Below are 17803 nucleotides of genomic sequence, written 5' to 3'. Positions count from 1 at the left end.
CTGAACAGCCCAGCCCTGCCCACCCCCAGCCATCTCACTCCCTTCCGGCCCACACCCTACTCCACACCAGGTGGCATTGCCAGACTGAGAAACATGGGATAGCGCCGGTACATGTGTGCTTGCATGTGTGGGTGGGTGGGTGGGTACACAGGCATGGACAGTATAAGTGGGGAGGAGCAGACAGGGACAGTGTGCATGTGTGTGTACGCAGGAAGGAATGGTGTGGGGGGGGGGCGGGGACAGTGTATGTGTGTGTGTGTGTGTGTGTGTGTGTGTGTGTGTGTGTGTTCATAGGGTAAGTCCCACATGCACACCCCACCATGCACATGCACCCACACCCCCCTCACACTGCCATACATGCAGACCCCCACATCCCTTCACATACTCAAGGCACCCAACCCCCTACAAACCCTATACCCACCCACACCCCACATATCCACACACACACCCACATCCTCTCTAACTCCACACACCCACACACCCACAACCCCCCACAAACCTATAACCACCCCTCACAATATACAAGAGTAAGACTTCATTTTAAGCTATTGTGCTAGAGGTGCCTGTAGTGTTAATTCAAAATGACTATAATTCATGTCTTCTGAGCCTATTCTCTCTCTTCTGCTCCTTACTTTACATCCCCTATCTCAACACTCTATAAATAAAATGCCTGCAATGGTTAAAAAGCCTAGTCTATAGTAGATCTGACTTGCAAAAGGGGTGAGTTAGGAAAGACTAGTCTTTGTCCACCATAGCATTATTCATCTCTTTGCTGCAACAATGGCACTACTGGTTTATTATAAACAAATAGCATGTGTTCTCTAATCTGCAGTGACATTATCTATTAAGCCTATATTGAATTGGCAGACCATGCAGAGGACACAGATTTCAGGTAATAGTTATAGAAGGAAGATTGTTACATAATACATTCATAATCTGCAGTATTTGCCCATAATTTTTTGCAAGTTAGATGTCACTAAATCTCTCTCTTGGGTGCAAAAGTATTGTTTTCACATTATTTTTTTTCACTAAAAGTGCTTTCTATATACTGTAAAGCAGCAGACTGTCACAAACCTTAAAATACATATAAAACATCAAATCAGTTAGTAGAATAATGCTATAATTTGAACTATAATGCAGATGTAAAGCTATCAGAAGGAGTCCTGCTTCCATCAAAATCAGTTTAAAAATGTTGATTAACTTTGAAGGAGCTAGAAGTTTTTATTAACTTTAATGGAACTGGTAAGCCTTAGGGACAATTGGTCTATATTTTAATAAGCTTCTTTTACTGATCAGTCCTCTTGGTAACAGGACAGGAGAGGCATGTTCTTAAACCCAAAACTCCACAAAATTAAATGAAGGAATAAGAGAGAATACAATCTAACAAGAGGTTTGGAGGTAGATCATCCACAGACAAAAAGTGAAAGTGACTATCTTATCTTTTCCTGATGCAAAAATAAGCTGATGAAGAATGGGGAAATATTCCTTCTCTACCTTCTCAAAGTTTGGAATAAGTTTCTATTGAAAAAATGTATTACTAATTTTAGAGGAAAAAAACCTTTAAAATGTTAACCTCTACTGTCTTTATAGCTGCAGCTCAGAAAGTGAGTGTATCTCTTGGTTAAGTGTATTTTGACAAGCACTGGTTTTAATTAGCCACATTTCAGTAAGGATGAGCAGTGCATAGTTATTAGGCAATATGGTGCCCTGTTTTGTAAATGCATGCTGCATTCATTAGTCAGTTAATAATCAGTTTGTGATGGTAATTTTTCTTATATTCTGACCAAATACTTCCTGGAATACAATTTATTCATAATAACAGTATATTAAAAATGGAATCTCAGAATTTTTGTTTGACTATTATCTTGTACAAAAATTATTTCTGAATAATGATGCATAATAATCCTGATTGCAAGCATAGCTTTTTGCATTTTCATGTAAATTTCAAGCAAAATCCTGCTCTGCTTGTTAATGTTGTATCTAACATTTTGAAAAATAATATTTAACCCTATTTTAACATTTTCCCAAAATACCCTAAATCTAGTTCCACAGGGTAATTCTGAATTCACCATTGTGCACAGCTTACACAGCTTTTAAATTCTACTGCTCTAAATTGGAGAGGTCTCTGTAAAGATGGATTTCATTCCCAAACTTTTCCAAGTTTTCATTCCCCAGGCAGCATTTCTCATCACTTTTCTCAAAAATACTGTATCCATTTTTCATATTTCTCTTCTCTCTCTATATATATAAGGTTCTTCTGTAGCCCTCATGGTTTTTTCCTTATGCAATACCCTAGTGGAATTAGGGCAGTACCATTAGCCCATTCTACAGATAGAGAAATCCTTGTCTAATGTTACTAGCTGCAGGAAGCATGTCTGTGGCAGATCAGGGAACTGAACCCAGGGTCTCTCAAGTCCTAGGCTAGCCTTCCTGTTTTGCATACCAAGAAGCCCTTGGCCTCCATCTCTTATATTTTTAGAGAACAGTCCCAACACACAGAGGCACTCCATAAGATTTTGTTGTTGTTTCTTTTTTCTTCTTCAGCGGGAGAGTGAACCCATGGGTAGTTAACTTTATCTCACCAACTGAAAAATCCTGAAATAGAGCCCTATCTCTGCCCATTTCTGAGACTTTGTTCCATTTTGTTCAAATAGGGATCTTTATTCTAGTAGTTCTAGTTACTACTGTGCATGTGCATCCAATAGATACAATAGAATGGTGTTTCTTTACTGAGTACCCACATTATAGAACCCTAGGACTGTTGAGTCCTTTAAACTTTTTTCAAGGTCAATTAAGATATTCATGCTGGCATGGTTTTAAAGTTTTGAAGTCCTTAACTGATGTGGTAATGGATATCTTTATCATTTTTATATCTGTAGCACTTTGAAATGTTTTCCTTGACAGATGTTCTCTAAGTGTTTTCTTTTCTTTGCACTTATCTCAGTCCTATCAGCTTTAAAGCAGTCCCACAAAGACTTCTGGGAATTTTAGTAATTTCCTCAATGAGTTCTGCATTAAGAATGCTATTTGCTCACTGGAGTGGGGAAAGGTGTCAAGTACTAAAACACAATAATTGGTCTCACACCTTTAAATGGGGTATACCAGGCAGCTACTTCCCTGTTTGAAGTTTCAAATAAGTAACTCTGTGTCCCTGAGGTGAGCTCCTTCCTACCAGGGAAATTTCAGTATGTCTTTTTAAAGTAAGACACCTCTTACACATTGGAAGAGCTTTTGAAAATCTGAGGCTCTATATGATTCCCTCTGATGGACAGAAGCAGTAATACATATACATAAACCTAAATACAGCTGGTCAGGAACTTTATGACTTTGTCAAAAATGTTTTTTTTTCAGAAAATACAGGTTCACAAAACCAGAAATGTTTCTCAGAATACCTGGAATCAATGGCAGCCCAAAGAGTCCACCCTGGGTGGAGCAGTCCATTACATTTTTTAAAATCAAATTGTCTTGCAGATGCAGAAGTGTCCTAGTCAAAATCTCCCAACCTTAGCTAAAGCCAATGTGCCAGTGCCTCAGAGGAAAGCAAAAAAACATAAATAAAGCCTCTAGAAGCTAGTAACATTCCTTCCTGACCCCAAATGTCATGGGTGACGAGACACCTTCCACACCACAAGACAGACTTTATACACTCCAAACTGGGGTCCACTTCTCTGATCATGTCCATGTTCTGATGTTCTAGTTTATAGCCATTTGCTATAATAATAAAACAAGCTCTTCCCCCTCCCTAACATTCATCCCATGAATATAAGGAATAATCACATTTCCTCTCAAACTCTGTTTTGCTAAATTAAACAAACCAAGCTCCTTTAATTTTCTCTCATGAGAGGATTCCCCATTCCCTTAACCATCTTAGTGGTCCTTTTTTTAATACTAGTAACCAGAACTTCTTACAGTATTTTAAATGGGGGCTTACCAATTCCTTGTACAATGTTATGAGTATCTCTTTGTCTCTGCTGCATACACCTTACCTAATGGACCCTAACCCTACAATAGCCTTCATTTCAACTACCTTCAAGTCACACAAGCAACTTATGGTCATCCTCTCATCAAACAACAAGACCAGCTCCCTCCTGTCTTTAGGTGTCTACAGTTGACCTGCCCCTGTCTTATAGCCGAAGCCTTTGTTGTTGGTTCCTAAATGCATGACTTTGCACTTGATGAAACTTCATTCCATTTCTAATTATTCATCCACAGGATTTTCTAAATTCTCTTTTATAATACCCTGATCCTCTTCCACATTAGCAATACCTCCCAGCTTACTGTCATCCACAAATGTAATGAGAACCCTTTTAGCTCTAGTACCCAGTCACTTTACAAGTTTTATAAAGATGTTAAACAGGACAAGACCTATAAGACAGATCCCTGAGTAACACTACTGCTAACTACTCCCTAGACAGATAACTCACCTTTCAATATAACTTGCTGGAGTATTCCTTTGAGCCAACTCTTTATTCATCTAATGGTGGCAGCATTGATCACTGTCCTCTCAAGTTTGGCTAGTAATTTCCCCATGAGGTCCAGTAATCAAAAGCTTTGCTCAGCTCTAGATAAATTAAGTCTACTGCATTACCCTTATCCAAAAAGTTTATCTTTTACAACAATATTTAATCTAACATACTCATTCTCTGAAAAACCCATGCTGTGTTTTGTCCCATTTTTTGCTTCCTTCCATGGCTTTAACTAAAACTTCAGAAAGTATGTGTTTTGTGATCAACTTTCAGCATATTATGTCCTGTTCTAAGGATGTAAAGCCTTTTCTTTAGTTCTCTCTGCTTTTTCATGCTACACAGCTAACATACAGCACATAACACAGGTAAGTATTGAGAACAGTTAGTTTATTGAAAAGCTGATTTTGGTACCTATTGGCATCAGCTGAAAAGCTCCCGTTGACTTCACTGCCGAAGTACCAAGGCCTGAGAGCTGTAGATCATCCACACTTCACTCTCTGCTATGCAGAGAAAAGAATCATCACCAGGCACAAAGCTATAGATGTTAGTACTGTTCTGTATATGGTCTAAAATTGCATTCCTATGCATACTCAGTATGAATACCTCAACTTGTCCAATGTACAGTCAATGGTATTTTGTTAGTGGCACACTGGATAAGGACCTCAGGAGGGACAGTGTTTTTTGGTTTCTCAGACATTAATACGAGGACAGACTTTTCTAACTAAAAGTGGGGGAGATAAGGCAAGTAATACAAAAGAGCTTTAAACGTGCAATCATTCTAGAGTATGCTTTTGTTCACTTTATAAATCCTGATATTAGCTGCTTAAGGGAATGTTTAGGCACCTAAATCTGTTCAAGAATCCCTGCTTCTGGAAACAGATTCTGGTTAGGAACCACAGAATTATGCAAAGCTACTGATAACTACTGAAAAATAATTAATTGGATGACTAGTAGTTTGAGACTACAGTTATTTCAGGAATTGTTAGATCCTTTGGGGCTAAGCAGCCAAATGTTTAATATTTATATATTCTGCTTAGTCTGCTTTTAGAAGTCACTTGTCCTGAGATTCAGACCCATCATAAAAATATATTGTAGGAAGCTTTAAACAATCCTTATTACAGAATAAAAGTTCAAGGATCATTTTATTTCATTCAGAGAAAAAGTGGTGAAATATTCTGTTCTGGTTTTCAGCATTTTGGATTTATGCTCTCAAAGGTCTTCTAGTTCTTATCACACAGTATTTAATTATGTATAAGGAGCTACCGTATTTCAATACAGTGAGTTGTCACAGATTATCTCCTGCATATACATTCTTCTAGCCATGCCTGCCTCGGCACGTTTTTGCCACTGTCTTTTTTAGATTTTTTTCCCCCATTATATTTTTTATTATTATTATTTATTTTAATCCCTGACAAATGTCATTGTTAGTGGGAACATGTGAAGTTCTAACTTGTTAATACAAATGACACACACTTGGATTTGTAATGAGATATTAATAATCTAAACAGTTGCAGTGCATTAAAAGCCAACAAGAGGAGTTTGGGGAGATATATAATTAATGTAATGGTGGATCAAATGCAGAATTACACTTAGTTAGTAACTTTCCATCAACATGCCATGCAGTCTCTGGTCCTGATTCTGATTTCACTTGCACTAATTTAACATGGGTTAAGCTCTACTGACTTCAGTGAAATTATTTCTCAATTAAGATGATGTATATGAGTTCAAAATCATGCCATCAGAGATTAATTTAGGTACATCACTACTTCATATTTCCTAACACAAGGGTAATGGTACTAAGCACCTGCATGATAAAATGATTGCTCAGTACTGATTATTTCCATTATGATAAAATATCACCTGGGAAAGATGTCATTATTTCCTTTAATAAGCATGTTTATAAAAAGCAAATGACTATTAAAGTTAAAAAGGAGCCTCAAAATTTTGCTTCACAAATATTCTCATGTGACATTTATACAAATATTTACAAATCAGTCCAAGATGAAGTGATGGATGTATTCATATTTAATAATTAATGTAGATGGGAAGAAGCTGGGGGCCAGCTACCTACTGTATCTTAATCAGGTCATACTGGTCAATCTCCTCTCTTAGGCATCTACATGGTCCCAGTTACCACAACATTTGAGAATCTTACAGTATTCAATATATTTGCCTTCTACCCCTCACACAACACCTTGGTGAGCTAGAGTTGTATTATCCCTATTTTACAGGTGCAGAACTCAAGCCATATCTAGATGGTATACTTCTCAGACTCAGCTGCCAGGTCTTCAAACTCGCTGTTCTGAGTGGAAATCTCCAAAACCTCCGGATAGGTCATTTTCAATTTGGAGGGATGTGGGCAGTGGGGTTCCCTAGGGTTTGGTCCTCGGGCCTGCGCTGTTCAACACCTTCATCAACAACTTGGACGAGGGGGTGGAAAGCACATTGTCCAAGTTTGCTGATGACACCAAGATGTGGGGCGAGGTGGTCATGCCAGAAGGGAGGGACAAAATCCAGCTACATCTGGACAGGTTACAGGGATGGGCAGATGAGAATAGGATGGAATTGAACATGGACAAGTGTAGGGTATTGCATCTCGGGAGAAGGAACCAGAAGCATACCTATAGGTTGGGGACCACCCTTCTTGTCAGCACAGAGGTAGAAAGGGATCTTGGAGTCATTGTTGACTCCAGGTTGAACATGAGCTGCCAATGCGAGGAAGCACTCAGTAAGGCTAACCGCACTTTGTCATGTATCCACAGATGCATCACAAGCAGGTCCAGGGAGGTGATCCTCCCCCTCTATGCAGTTGGAGTACTGCGTCCAGTTATGGGCGATGCACTTCAACAGAGATGTGGCTAGCATTGAGAGGGTCCAGAGGAGGGCCACTTGCATGATCAGGGGGCAGTAGGGCAGGCCATACGAGGAGTTACTTAAGAGCCTGAACCTATTCAGCCTGCCCAAGTGGAGGCTGAGGTGGGGATCTGGTGGCCATCTAGAAATTCACCAGGGGGGGATCAGCAGGGAATAGGAGATGTCATGTTCCCCTGGGCACCACACAGGGTAACTAGGAATAACGGCCACAAGTTGATAGACAGCAGGTTCAGACTAGATATCAGGAGGCATTACTTTATGGTTAGGGCAGCTAGGACCTGGAACCAACTTCCAAGAGAAGTGGTGCTCAATCCTACCTTGGAGGTCTTTAAGAGGAGGCTGGATATATACCTGACTGGGGTCATATGACCCCAGCATCCATTTCTGCACAAGCCAGGGGATTGGACTTGATGATCTGTTTAGGTCCCTTCCGACCCTAGCTATTATGATACTATGATATTGTGAAACCAGAAGTAATAGAGAGCAAGCAAATTATTATGGTGGTGGTTTGTTGGCACTGCCATTCAGCAATTAGTTCACCCAAAGAGCTATTGCTTCTAGTTTAGGAGGCAGCCCAGGCAGAGTAGCACAACATATTTAAAGCTACACTGCCTGGCATGGCAAGTTTGCCACATAAACATGCTCTGAGAGACTCAGACCCAGGAACTTTGCAACACCTAGCCTGTAGATGGGCTGCCACTTAGCATTTATGGCCTCAGGCCAAGTCTCCAGGCTCCTGATTCAGTGCAGGAATTAATTCTCAGAAACCACCTAGCTAATAGTGAGCCACAAAAGGTATTTGGAGGAAATGTCAAGAAGCGCAGAGGGAGAATAACTGGGTTTAGATGCCTATGTGGCTGACCTGGTGCAACTGAGTCATGAATCAAACAGATAGCACCTCCCCCCAAATCAGAATATTTATCTGGTTCCATCTTTCAGGGTTAGGCACCAGTTCACTTAGGTAACTGATGCCCTAATAGTTAAAACTTCTTTGTATCCTATGCACACCTCATACCTCTCTCATTCTCCTCCTACATCTCCCTTTGCCCCCTGTCTTTTGTGGAATTGCTCTGTTGTCCAGCCCCCAAGTGTCCTGCTGCAGAGTCTGACCCATTTCTTAGACTGTGTGCATAGCTTCAAGTTCAGGCTCAGTGCAGATGTAAGATTTCCCCTAGGTCACTTCATGGTTCTGGAGCTAGGTTTCCAAAAAGCTCGTTAGGCAGTGACATCCAAGTTTAAATGTGGAAATATAGGCACCTGGTTGGGTGTAGGTGTCAGCAGAATGCTTAAGTGAACTTCTTCACAGAAGTACCTTTACAGATTTGGGACTAAGTGAATAGTCAAAGGTGACATAGGAAGTCTGCAGCAGGACAGGGACTTGAAACTAGATCTACTGAGTGCTCAACTCACACCTTAACCAGTGAAGCATTCTTCCTCTCTCCTGAAGTATTACTCTTCACTGTCATTTTATCATCTAATCTGGTATGGCAAATCCTATATCCTAAATGGATTTTAGGTCTGTCTATCCTATGAGAAGAATGGCGGGGAGATATGAATATATAATGTATATGACTAAGAATTTCTTAGACTTACGTTTTCTTTTTGCTATATTATTGCTTTTGTTTGGTTTTAGGTGTTAGTTAACATTCTAAAACTAGACCCAAGGTTGTTGGATTTCTTCTCCAAATATAAATCATTTGAATTCAATCAACTTCCTGGGGTTTTTTTAATATAAAAACTGACAATTTCCTGTTAAGTTCAAAGGCATCTGTTGTCCTCAGCTCAGCAAGTTTGACACTGAACCAAGTAGTTCCACATAGAATTTTTAATCTTGCCAAGTACCTAAAGAGGATTTTAGGGGATCAATTCACCTCTGTTCCAACCTAGTTTTATGCCAGTGTGACCACAATTCTACATTTGTTAGAGCAGATTTTGAAGAAGAAATATAGTAGAAATAGGAAATAAAATAGGAGCTTCCAACCTTTGGTAGTGTTCAGGATAACACATTTCTTCTGGTATAAAAACTGTATGAAATGTATTATATTTAGAACCCAAAGTTGCTGACAATTAAAGGTTAGATGGAAGCTGATCCACAATCTGATCAGATCCCAGTCACACCCTTCTGTTAGTGCAAGGGGAACCCAGGATCTGACTGATGCTCTCAGCTGCAGGAGCACATGGGAACCCCTCAAGTTTCCCCTGCTCTCCTGATGTTAGGAGCACTGATCAGCTGATTGGCGCTGCCAGCCACAGGAGCACACCAGAGTCTTAGAGGGCTCCAGTGTACTCCCAGCCTCAGGAGTATTAATCATCAGACTAGCTCTCCCCGCTCTGGGTGTGCATAGGAGATCTTCAAGGCTCTGTTGTGCTGCTGAGGCTGGGAATGCTGATCAGCTGATTGGCACTGACCACATGTTCACCTTAAGGCACATTGGGAGCCAGCCACAAAGTTATTACATATATTATATGTATTATCCATATTGGGGCTTATTCCGTTTTACTGCACCATTAATTGCATGAGCATGTGGCCATGTTACTAGTACTTAAGACATGATTAACTGGCAATCACATCTAAAGTGTAACCTCTGCCAGGGACCTAAGTTAACCCAACTTGTTTTTCTTCACAGGAAGTAGCCTGCAATAAATGGGGCTGGAAAAGCAAGACTTCAGGAGCCATTCCTTTCTTAGATCTCCTAAGGGTTATAATATTTCTGCCTTAAAATGCACACCTGTGTTTGTACATCAGGTGCCTGGTGAACCTTAAGATGCTTACTCCTTTTTTCCCTCCTGAAGATGATAAAAGGTTTGGAGAAGCCCTCCAATATTAGACTCTCACCCAGAAACCTTAGGTACTGCTTCACAGGCTCTCCATGTCTCCTCTAATTTCAAGAGCACCCTGCTTATCTTTATTGGCTTTATGGATAAAATGAATAAGAATGGAATCGGGCTTATAGTGACAACAGTTGCAATTTCATGTTTGGTGTAGCTGCCACCACTTCACAACATCATAAAACTTACCTCCCTATCAGCTCACTCAAAAGAGAGTGGCAAAACAGTGTCAAAGCTGGTCTTTCAGAGGTTGAATAACAGGAGACAAAATGGGAGTTGAGAGCATCAATAAAGACAGACTCCAAACAAGATTACTGAATGTTTATGCTCACCCTTTGAGTCCGGCCCTCCAATGAGATTGCCTAAATGCCTCTATGTATCCTTACCCTTATGCCAAGAATCATAACATCTTCATCAGTAGCATTTATCATTCAACACTGAGTATGGTGTCATGGGACAAGAGCTGTGAATCTTTACTATTCGATCTTGCTACCTCTCCATAAGTCTTGAAGGACAAACCAAACAAATCATTATATATACCATAAAAAGTATTAGTAATACACTTCTTGACCTTCATCTTTCAGGAAAGGGTTTATGCAGAAAATAAAATACTTCTCCATAACAGTGAAAGAAAGGAATCAAGAATAATGAGGTAATAATAGCAGGTTTAGCATGCTTGAAAACAGTTCCCCTTGGGCATGACTTGCCTCATTGTGTAGTTTATATATAGCTTCATTATGAGCAAAAGTACAATTTACTGTAGAATTATTTTTCTGGAAGGCCTGTTTTATGCATCATCTCCCTCCCTGGCAGTTTACAACCATTTTTAACCTGTATAAAATTAATTATATTTATAGGTGACAGCTAAATAAACCCAACATATTTTTCCCTGTTGTGTTTCCTGAATCACAGTGGTTTAACTAGGCACAGAACAAGCCGTATGGATCTTAGCTTTGTCACTGCCTGCCTTGACATTGGTTTTATAGTGACATAACCGAATCGCCTAGGGAAGCTTCCTGTTTTAAAACAACTTAAAAGCTATAGCCACAGACCAATTGGAGCAGAACTCCATGGTTAAGCTCTTAACTAGAAAGGATTCCATACAATATTTGTTCATGATATGAACAAAAGCTTATCGTTATAGGAAAAAAAAGATTAAGAGTTTCTCCACCTTTCTTTTTAAGCAATAAGGCTTCAAAGAGTTTTGTGTTGTGCATATAGTAATTGAATCAGTTGGTAAAGCATGTGTTTATATGACTTATAAAATTATTCTTTCACCAGGCAGCTAATCCACCACTTGGTAAATGAACTTTGGTTCATTTGACACATTGTGTTATTTAAGGAAGATTCACTGTCACATAATGGCCCCAAAGAAGAACTAATTTAAACACAATTCACCTCTCATTATCTATTTGTTAGTGAATGCTTGCTGAATATTTCCTATTGGGCAAGTCTTCATTTGATCACATGCTGTCACAGACCTACTTTTTATTTTGAATAATAACTGGTTTTCACTTACTGATGCTCTAGGTTCTAATCCAAAGTCAACTGAACTCCAGTGTCCATAGAAAGCCTTGTACTGATTTCAGTAGCCTTTGGGTAGGACATTATATCAAGTTAAGCTTGGTTGTTAATACCCTTCTCTATATTTATACAAGAAAATAAATGGGGGAAAGTTGAATTTTTATTTGGAGAACACTGCATTTCCATTTTTGATGCTGCCTGATGTTATCTTCCAATAATATTAAAACAGTACAACAAATAATGAGGGCATTTTTGCCAACATCCTTGTGAAAAAATGAGTAGTAAAAATGGTTTTCTTTTCTGTCAAACCCACTGTATCCTAGAGTACAATATTACTAGAAAAGTATTATTTTACATTTTTTCAGTCTCAAATGGTATAAAAATTGTGATGCTTTCAATGTTTTATTTACATAAAGGTAACAGTATAAAGTCAGGAGACAGAGATATCTCTTAAATTTTCTGTGCGATAAAGATACAGCAATCTCTCAGCCGATACCTGCACTGCTGATAAAAGGAAAGGTTCACTGGCTACCTGTGCCTCAGATTACTGCCATAGCATCTAAAATACTCTCCCAGGTGACCTCTAAGTCTTATATGGATAGTACAACGTAGACTGAGAAAACTCTGTTCCAATACATGGGATAAGGAAGGATGATAATTCATTACCGTATAATGACTTTCCAGAGTGGGAGCTCATCTCAATAGTATATTAAAGCAATCCATTCAAGTATAACACAATAAATAGGCCAAACTCTATCAAAAATCCCCGAGCCATACAGTATTTATTGGCAATTGAAAGATAAGCTTCACAGAAGAAGCTATTGTATATTTGCTTTTTGGCATAAGAACTATCTTCAAAGCCTCAATGATTTATTTTAAAACTGCTGCAAATGCACCTGACAGACTAAGGTCCAGGGAAAAAATTACCTTCTAGAGCAAAGGCTATACGTGCTGGGACTGACTCATATGTTCTTCTTGGTATTTAATGTTGCCATCTCTTTCATGGGATTTTGTGGGAAGAGGAAGCCAGGGAGATTGTGTGTTCATCTGGGTTTGCAATAAACCCCATTGAAATCAATGAATTTTTTCAGTGAGTTCTGGATCAAGCTATTTTTTACTGCCCATAGAGCTAGCAGGCTATGGAGAGAAACATGCCATACCAACAGGGTGGCATTGAAGTTGCTGCTGCCACATGAGCTTTCCTGAGACTGAAATATTTATAAACTGCCCTACCTGCTAAAACACAGGCCATCTACATACCCTTGAGTAACACTGATACAAAAATAAATAATAATAGTTAACAGGACTCAGTAGCTACTGATGGTCACGCTGCTGATTTGTTCCACATACACCAAGGCCCACAAATAGCAAAGCACATGCCTACCCCATAGTCAGATTACTTGGGTGCAGAGAGCCATATTGAGCTGCCTACTCTGCTAATTTGTCAGCCTATACATACCCAGAGTGGGTGTTGGTAAGTGGGGCTTATTTCTTGGCAGCAAGTCCAGGCTCACCCAGTAAGTGGTAAAGAAGACACAAAAAGTATTTTCGTTTTTCTGTATGAGAAAATGAGTAGAAATCAGATACCAGAATAATAAACGATTGTAATCTGCCTTTGCAAACATACAAGCCCTAGAGACAGACTTTGTAGATAAATAGGTTTCATAAAGCAAAAGCAGCCTGGTTCAGACTTGCCTACTAGAAAGAGTCTTTTCCCCAGCACTTGCTTAAACAAACTCTTTCTCTTGCTGCTGCCTCTTTTGACGAGGGAGATGGCTGACCTTGTATTGTGCTTATTGTTTAGATGGGAAATCAGAAACACAGACCATGCTGGAGAAGTAGCATCTTTGTTAACAGAATATGCACACATCAAGTTTCCCAGAAGAGCAGCAGGAACAAAGTGCACATTGTCAATCTTTTCCAAAAATCCCACATTATTGCTCCTGTCCAAGAAGCAGATACTCTAAGCCTATATCTCTCCTCAGGGCTTTACAAAGACACAGTAAAGCGCAGGTTCCTTTTATTCAGGGACCACACCAGTCGTGGGTGCTTAACAAACAGCTCAGCTTCCTCAGCCTTCGGATCTGAAACCGACAAAAACCAGTAGTTCCCCATTCTCCTTTTAAACTGCTTGATCCTGTAGTTGCACTTTTGTGTGAAGCTGTCATACTACAGAAGAACATCAGCAGCTTCTACTGCTGAGCACAAAAGAAGGAACTTTAGCTTCCCTGTTCAATTTAACAAGACCTGTGATACCAAATGACTTAGAAACCAAGACCCCAAAGAATGGGTTATTTTTATTTTATAAAGCAAAATGTGTCTTCCTCTTCAGTTTCTTATTTTAAAACAAAATAATTTCAAAAGTCATTCTAAACTACCTCCAGAGACTAGGGATAAAATTCCTGTGCTGCGTGGATGAGAGCAGGTCGATGAAAATTGTGAACATACCAAAATGGATGTTGAAATCCATGCTTGTTACTGATTGTTTTTTGTGAAATGTTCTACAATTTATTCACATTGTGTTTGAATGAATAGTCTGAAGATAGCACATGAATCCTAGAAAGCACACAAAAGAGAGTTTTCTTTGTATGAATTCCCATCATTTTTAACCGATGTTTCTGTATTCATAGATTCATAGAGTCAGAAGGGACCTCAGTGGTCCATCTAGCCTGACCCCCTGCCCCTGGCAGGAAAGAAAAGAGTCACCAACCCTGGGGTCATGTGATCCCAGCCAGGTGCCTGTCCAGTCTCCTCTTGAAGACCCCCAAGGATGAGGTGAGCACCACCCCGCTTGGGAGCCCATTCCAGATTCTGGCAACCCTGACCGTGAAGAACTTTCTCCTACTGTCCAGCCTGAACCTTCTCTCTAATAGTTTATGGCCATTGTTCCTTGTCATTCCAGGGGGTGCCCTGGTGAACAGATTGTCACCTACTTCAAGTTGTTCTCCCCTTATGAATTTGTACGCTGCCACAAGGTCCCCTCTCAGCCTTCTCTTGGAGAGGCTGAAGAAGTTAAGGTCCCTTAGCCTTTCCTCATAGGGCCTTCCCTGCAGAACTCTAATCAGGCAAGTGGCCCTTCTTTGGACCCTCTCCAGGTTTTCTGCATCCCGCTTGAACTGTGGCGTCCACAACTGGACACAGTACTCCAGCTGCAATCTGACCAGTGCTGCATAGAGGGGGAGAATCACTTCCCTGGATCTGTTTGTGAAGTGCCTACAGATGCATGACAAGGCGTAATTGGCTCTGCCAACTGCTTCATCACATTGGCAACTCATGTTCATCCTGGAGTCAACAGTGATTCCAAGATCTTTTTCTGCCTCCCAGCCTGTAGGTATGATGGCAGTTCTTCCTCCCTAGATGCAGCACCTTGCACTTGTCCTTATTGAATTGCATCCTGTTGCTCTCTGCCCACTTTCCCAGCCTGTCTAGGTTGGCCTGGATCTGGTTCCTTCTCTCCAGGGTGTTAGCTGCACCCCATAATTTTGTGTCGTCCATGAATTTGAACAGGGTGCTTCCCACCCCCTCATCCAGATAACTGATGAAGATGTTGAATAGCATCAGCCCCAGAATTAAGCCCTGAGGGACTCCAATGCCCAAATCTTTCCAGGTTGACACTGACCCATCTGCTACCAGCCTCTGAGTGTGACCCTTGAGCCAATTTGCTACCCAGTCTACTGTGTAATTATCCAAGGCAAATCCCCTCAGTTTATTTATAAGGATTGTATGGGATACCTTGTCAAAGGCCTTCTTGAAGTCCAGATAGATAACATCCACCTCAACTCCTGCATCTAAACTCCTGCATTGGTGGCCTCATCATAAAAGGAAACGAGGTTAGTCAGGCAGGACATGCCTGCTAAAAACCCATGTTGGTTACCCCTCCGCATCACATTAGCCAGCGGGCTCCCACAGATGTGCTCCTTGATAATTTTTTCTAGGATTTTCCCAGGGATAGAGGTAAAGCTGACTGGTCTATAGTTCCCCATGTCCTCCTTCCTCCCCTTCTTAAAGATTGGGACGACATTAGCCCTCTTCCAATCCTTCAGAACCTGACCCGAGCACCATGAGTGCTCATATATCCTTGTAGTGGATCACCTATGACCCCTGATAATTCCTTCATTACTTGTGGTGGAGTCCCTCTGGCCCTGCTGATTTGAATATGTCCAGTCCCTCCAAGTGTCTTTTTACTATGTCAGCACTGACCATTGGTTCACTGATGTTCCCTTTGTTGGTGTCCATGATGTATGTTGAGGGTTCATCTAGATTCCCGTTTAAGAAGACAGAGGCAAAAAGCTCATTGAAGAGCGCTGCCTTGTCCCTGCTATCCATCACTAAGCCCCCCTTCCTGTCCTGTATGGGTCCTATGCTACCCCTCACCCTCTTTTTGTTCCCAACGTACCTAAAGAAGGACTTCTTATTGTCCTTAATCCCTGACGCTAGCCTGAGTTCTAGAGTTGCCTTGGCTTTTCTGACCGACTCCCTGCAGGTGCGGGCCAAAGAAGTATACTCCTTTTTGCTAGCTACTCCCTGCTTCCATTTCCTGTATGCCTCTTTTTTTGCCTCCAAAAGTGGTATTTGACCAAAAGTGGTACTATTGGTCCACTTGCTCAAAACAAAGTTGAAATCTACTGAAATGACAATTCATAATATAGCCATGTCTGCAAGCTCATAAACAATTTAAAGACAATGTCCAAATGATGAAAAATGTATATACATGGCATAGACAATATTAAGCTGTATTAGAAAAGAAAAGCTGAGTGACCCCAGTCATGTACTTGACCAGTGTCAAGAATACTATTTGCGACGCAATGGGAATTAAGATTTTGGAGGAACTATTTTTCTTCTGGTTCTCTCTCCATATTAAAAGCACAGTATGCTGGTATTCCAGGACAATAGTCAGAAAGCTGTATGAATCAAATTCTGAACATGTTCATAGACACACAATCATAAAAGCTAGAATCACTGAAAATAGGACACTAAACATAAAGACTCTGATTAAAATGGAAACTTATTATTTTGGTCTGCATCTTAGTAAATTAGGAACTATCTCTCCAGTGCAGCAGCACACTGTTGGGTTTGCCTGTTCTCTCTGTAGCTATCAATTATAAGCACCTATGCCTGATTCCCCACAGGCTTGTATCAGTTTACATCTTTAACTTCACTTAGATCAAAACAATAAAGAATTAAATATTAATTATGAATTTAAGACTTTTTCTAACAAATATTGAGAAAATTTCCCTCAACACGAAACAGTTCTGCATTAGTGATATGCAGTGTCTTATATTGTCATTGTGTACCAGCAGGGCTTTGCATGGCAACCAAAAATAACTCTGTTACCAGACATTTATATTTCCTATTTTGGAGGAGCTATAGTTCCTAGTAACAAATGCTGTCCAACAGGTTTAGATTCCCCATCTATTCCATTCAGAACATCATCTAAAAGTTCAGGGGCTGATCTGAATTTATTCAAACTCCATTGAACTGTGAACATAATATTTTGGTGCACATCTTTCTCTCTCTCAGTAAAAGCAGATGTAGAAATGTATTTACATTTAAAAATAAAAAAGTTAATCAAACTTCCCTGAGAGGAATCCAGGTTCAATTTGGTTTGTTTCTTGAGGGGAACATTCAAGTAAATTTTTATTTTCTTTGATTGGTTAGACTACCTCTACTTACGAGCAATAACATTAAGCAGGGTTGCATCAGCCTATAGCAATTTAAGTTGTAAATAATTAAGTCAGTAATTTAATGTGTATCACCTGTTGTAAAAAATCAGGTATTCATTCGCACAAATGATTATACCTATTAATGCAAAAATCATTTGATGTGTATGTTAAGAATTCTAGCAGATGTCTTTTTGATGTCAAATATGAAAGAACATATGCTTCATTAAATGACACATCAAAAGCAAGAAAATGCAACCATTAATCTATATTTCATGATGTTCTCCTAACAATGTCTTGTTAGAAATCCATAAAGCACAAAACAGTCGAAAAATATAGAAAAATCCTATAAAGCATAGGAGGAAAATTCATGTATTTCTCATTTCCCTACTTGTTTAAATTGTTGGAAATATCCATTCTATAAATTTAAAACAGGACAATGAATGTCTA

This window comes from Alligator sinensis, unplaced genomic scaffold (assembly GCF_000455745.1).
Source record: "Alligator sinensis unplaced genomic scaffold, ASM45574v1 scaffold784_1, whole genome shotgun sequence".
NCBI lineage: Eukaryota > Metazoa > Chordata > Crocodylia > Alligatoridae > Alligator > Alligator sinensis.
Note: the sequence above shows the minus strand (reverse complement) of the source record.